Genomic DNA, 6,000 nt, shown 5'->3' with positions numbered 1-6,000 from the left:
TCCTGCCATCAGTTCTTCTATTTCTACTCTCAGCTTGTAGATATCTAAAGGTTTCGTCTGAGGAATTTGTTTTTCTAATTCTCGACTCCATCTTTCAATTTCTTCAGGAGTCACTAACGTAACGCTCTTAGTACCCGAAGTCGATTCCATTTGAATCTCCCTCGTATTGAAAGGATTATGCCTTTTCTGTAATCTTTTCCCTGTATCCCTAATGGGCAGATCCATTAGCGAGACCTCAGACTCGCATTCACTTGTCTGGTCATCCACGATTAGAGGTTCTGGTCTCGCCTGTACTATAACTGGGGTAATAATTGGAGTTTTTGGACTTCCTTGTCGGTCCCCATACAACGGAACCACAGGTCCAATAGTTACCGGAATGGTCAATGCTTCAGGACTTGTATTTAACTGGGAAATTTTCTGAATTATTTCAGTTCTCTGTTGGGCTAGAGCTTCTCGCTCTCTTTCCTGTAGTAGTCTATCCAGGCTTATTTCAGGTACTATTTGCGGAGTCAATGTTGGGGCAGTTGGGTGCGTTATACTAGGTCCTTCACCATAGTTAGGTCTCGGGAACAAGCTTCCTGTGCTTACGGATCTTGTATCTTCCGTATATGGAGGTCTCGAAAATGGATTTCCTGCATTTGACGGTCTTGCCTCACCTTCATAGGACGGTCTGGGACTGAAATCTCTCTCACCTGAGTATTTTGACTCCCCACTAAATGGTAGTCTTGAACAAGTATCTCTAGCACCTATGGGTCCTAGGCCTTCAGGGTAAGCAAGCTTTTGGCTACTATCTCTTGGGTTTACACCTCTATTCCCTTCCGAACATGGAGGTTGTTGGGAAGTATTCCCTTCACTAGAGGGTATATTTCTTTCATTATAAGGAGGCGGACTTCTCATAAACAGGTCATCTATCAATTCGTCATCCGACTCCCCAATGGGTACCCAATGTTTGCACTTCTCTGCTTTCTTTCCTCCCTCCGGAAGACCACCCACTGGCATCATTGGGAACAGTCCTTCTACCATCATATTCTGTCTCCACTGTTTCATCCTTTTGTCTCGGGTCTCTTGTTTCAATTTTGGATAACATTTTGTTAAACCTTTATCCATACGGGGTTTGTCTCCCTCAAAAGCCTCAATCTCCCAAAATTCTAATGCTTCATACTGCGTTAGTCTAGGTCTGGGATGTAAATCATTCATTCGGGTTCTCAAGTTAAACAAAATCCTGCCATTAAATGTACCCTCTAACAGGAAAGCCAAAATTCCGTCATCCTTGGTGTATTCCACCCAATTTTCCAACCATACACAGGTATGGTACCCTTTGTCAAACATCATGAAAGATGCGGGAGTATTTGGCGGCGGAATGACAACACCTTCTCTGGTTCTAATAGGTTTGTCTTTCTTGAAAAAATTCTTTACCTTGTTTACAAGGGATAATTTTCTCTTGTTTCCATACATAATGTCGTTTTTAACACCTTTCCACTGGTCGTTCTCAAATCCCATATACCGAGGATCGGGTCTAGTATGCGGTCTATACGAATGCCACATACGATTCCTACGAGTGACTTTTGTTTACAAAATTACTTCCAATCCAAGTGCGTCTTTTATTTTCATGCAACCAATGAAGTGCACGATTTCAAATAATCTCGACCAATGGGTGCGCGGCCTTTTCGCGAGACAGTTCTCACGCTTTGGCACTCACCCCTCCTTTACAATTCCAGCTCCGCTACACACCCGCTGCGTCTACCAATCCCAGCGCGGCACGGAGTGACGTCAGAGTAGCTTCGCAACTGACTCCCTCCTTTTTCAAGGTAACGGAAACTTTCTTTCTTTCTAAAGTGCTAGTGCTTGGTTATTTAACAACGAATATACATTCGCCACTGTACTCAAGTGTCTAGACAGTAAAGATTTGTTTCACTGCAAGTAAACTACTTCCATTTACTTTTCATACACTACGGATAGATCTCTTCCGCCTACCCTTCACGCAAGCCTTAGGGAACCTGCTACTTCTTTGACTCATCCACTTCTTTTCGGGATATATACCGAGCCTAAAGTTTCACCAGCGAACCCCTGTGCTATCACCCAAGCTCCGACGAACCTGCTACTTCTTCCGGTGTGACCCTCTCTAGGTTTATGTCACAATAGAAGTTTTGCTAGGGACCTCGTTGCTATCACTTATTCAAACAAACATTCAGAAAAAACCCTAGTTAGTGCTTCCAGTTCTGCCTAACCTGCACTAACTTTCCTGGAGTAAGTGACCTCGAAGCAAGTGGATTCTATTCACCACTCACTATTCAATTCCCCGGGGATTCCAGACAAACATTTAACATTAACTAACGAGTGGGTTAATACATATATCAGTATATCAATAAGAAAAAACAATTTAAAACATTTCATAATTTTCAAAGCAAAGCATTTCACGTGAGTGATCAGTTCACCTAAAATCTTTACTCTTTAGCAGCAATAATTCTTTCGCCTAGTATCAATGATTTCTAGCAGCATCCAACTTATCTAGCTTAACTAGTCCTACCTAACTTTAACTAGTCCCTAACCATAGCTCTGCTACCAGAAAAATACTGATAGAGATCGCAGGTCACCCGACCAACAAATTTACAAGATGCGTTTCGGGCCCATATAATTCCAATTTACCACATACATTAATCAGGCGACCTTGCTTTCTACTACCAGTATCCCTGATTCCTTCCTATTTATTTCTAGTGTACCCGACTTTCCAATCCACCGTTACGGGTACCTATGACCACAATGGATCAGGGAGCTAGCTGTGAAAGAAAAGGCAGGCAAAATACAATATCAATTTTATTTCATGTGTATTCATCAAATGACCACATACTACTGGGAAGTTTTAAAGGTTTTATCTAGAAATCAGTTTCGGAAATCATTATGTTTACAGTCAAAAGGCAATCGATAATCAAGATAACGAAAATCACATAACTATAGAGAAAAAATATAAGGGCAATCATTTAAGTTGTAAAATAGTGAGACAGGGAAACACGCTAAGTAGAATTTGAAATGAAACTCAAGAATAGACATCTATAAATGGGCAAGCTTATGCACGTACTAGACTTATACTATGGGGACGTGCTTCATGAAAATGATTTGAAAATTAGGAAACCTATACATCTATAGGAAGGGTGAGAAGTGGAACACGCTATAATTCTAACATCATTACTTCAAAAATAGATTGCAGGAGAAATTGCAAACCACATTTATAATTCGTAACCAGTATAGAGTGAATATGCTCTAAAAGGTAGGGTAACATAGGAACATGCTATGAAAATAAAATGCAATGGCTTTCATATAGTAGATTGCGGACAGCATGGAAATTAACGTGTGCAAAGGTATGTCTTTATTAAAGCAAAGGCAGAAAATAGAAGGTGCAGTATAGAGTTCTCAGCAATATAATTACCTAGAATGGTGTGAAAACCAACCCTGGCCACGGATCAGTCAAGGACAGGAAATACCCCAAGGATTAGCAGTCATCAATAGGACAGCAGGTGCAGAATGGACACCCCAGGACAGGACAGGAAAACCAGATTAGGATCAGGACAGGACCACCAAGGCACGACCAGCACCCGCAGTTTGGAAGCAACGCCTGCGCTCCACCCTCTCTGCAGCTATCAGTCAGAACCCCGATTGGGTTAGCGAATTCTCCAGCAAAGTGCTCCGCCAGCACTTAAGGTTCAGTAAAACCTCTCAGAGTCTATGGTATATTCGGACAGAGTGCTCCGCAGCACCTCTGTATCAGTCACCTATTGAGTGCGTTGGGTCAGTGACAGGTCAGCTATTCAGACAAGTCGGACAATTTCTCTAGCTAAACCTAGGCTAGTTATACTGTTTTCGGGTCAGTGTACCACCCCCCAATGTTGCAAAGTGTCAAAATCCCCACTTTCGATTGGTCCCCAAGTAGGCCAGGTCTACACACCAATCAGAACAAGCTCCTACAAGCTGGCATTTACATTTTAGGGAACCGCCTAGCAGGTTTGGGGTTCCCATGAGAGAATGCACAGAATACAATAGAGAAATTACAAATGTAGCAAGTGAGGAACAAATTTCTCCATCCTCCTGGGTCAGAGGTGGCTTTCACAGGAGCATCTTGTCTGTGGCTGCCAGCTGGCTGAGTTCCACTGCTCAAGGCTACTTCTCCCTTGGCTGCGCGATCATGCGCGGAAGGGACCTTCAAGATGGCTCTCGACCCATTCGGACCCCCCGTTTATCATGATACATGAAAAGTAAGCGAAAACAAATTAAAACATAGAAATAAATGAATATACTACATACCATGATTGTGTACTTATGGTTTCTCATGGGAAAAAATATATACTATGCGATTATAGGTTAGAGCAACACACAATAACACGAGAGCATCTGCACGAGCTTCACCACGTTAATACATAAGCAGCCATCTTAAGGCTATTACGCATGCGCATATTCTCCCACCAAAACTACAACTACGTCACGTCACGTGAGTGTGACTAACGCATGCGCAGAAGCAAATTCCAAACAGCGGCCATTTTTAGGGACGATAGTTAATCGTTTTAGTAAAACACATAGGCAAGCATCACTAAGATACACACATATTCGAAATAAAGGGAAATTAGTACAACATACGAATTTTATTACCGGGTTATAACAGATTCGAGGTTCATGACTCGAGCAAGTCGCGATGCGAAATCTTGCTCTATCAGCTCCTGCTCCCCTATCTGACTACACTGCTACTTTTAGCACCGGAACACCGCCGTTGGTGGCAGCCGAGCGCTTTATAAAAGTTTATGGTATGGTATGGTATGGTATTCCGGCAGAGTACAACAAGGCAACAACTTGTGCAGCCTTTCTTTACTCCAGATTTACCTAGCTACACAGGGCCACACCAGATGGCCGTGCACAGGCTTGGTAAATCTGACTTTAGCACTTCGTTGCCTTCGAGTCACCCTGCATGATGCAAGGACAACACAATACTTTGATAAGTAGGTGGATTTTATTTTTATAGGTTTGGAAACTATGTTGTCTGAAAAAAGTCTGAAAGATGATGACGGACGAGTGACTGACTCCAGCAGCGAATAGGAAGAAAGTCTCAAGCAGCCTCTTTTAGAAATGCTTTGCAAGCCCCACAACTGTTAAATGTGATCTAAGGAGCCTGAAGGAGGTAGGGGGGGTCTCACAATATTTTTCAAGGTGTGCAAATTACGGCTAGTTATAGGACTTACCATTGTAAAACATGTTTTCCCATTGCAGAAATTAATTCCTTGAATTCATAGCCTTACATTTGTTTGAAATATCCAAAATAGTATCTATGAAAGATTGAATGCAAAAGAAAAGCCAAGCCCGTCTTTTCTATGACACATCTTCCAGGATGCTTTGTAGCGCAATGTCACTATAATGACATAAAGTGCAAGAACCCCAGGAGGAATGTCCTACAAGTGTTTTTTTGAGACGAAGAACCAGGTTCTCTTCCACCTTTTTCACCAGGGAATTTATGTGAGGATGAGAGAGGTTTGAGCTTGTTCTTTCAAAAGAGGAACCATGGTCCAAGGTTTTGTGACTTGAGCGTTATCATACATTCTTTTCTTAGTTACACCTTCCAAACTACTCAGCCAGTATGAGTGCTGAAGTACTTGGTGATGTAGTGGAATGCTGAATGCTTGGTAATGTCATGGAATGCCTGGGTCTTTGGCGTGATGCTGAATGGCAGTTGAAGCACGGAGGCTGAGCAGCAGGGAGGCTGCTCCTCGTGGGGCTATCTTCTATATACTTACCTACTTACCTCAAACTTACCATCTTGATAACCTGTAACTAATTCTTAATAAACCATCTTCTACTATCAACTATATGGCTACTTGGACTCCTTTTACCGTTACAACACAAGGTAATTTCTTGATGAAGCCCTAGGCCTGTGAACTTGAAAGAAATGGAAAAAAAGAATTTTGCGTCTCTGGTGAGTCACTGAAGGATGAGGTAAATGTGACTGCCTTATATTTCATCTAC

Source organism: Lissotriton helveticus, chromosome 12 (genome assembly GCF_964261635.1).
Source record: "Lissotriton helveticus chromosome 12, aLisHel1.1, whole genome shotgun sequence".
Taxonomy (NCBI): domain Eukaryota; kingdom Metazoa; phylum Chordata; class Amphibia; order Caudata; family Salamandridae; genus Lissotriton; species Lissotriton helveticus.
The sequence above is the reverse complement of the archived record's forward strand: the minus strand, read 5'-3'. Positions refer to the sequence as shown.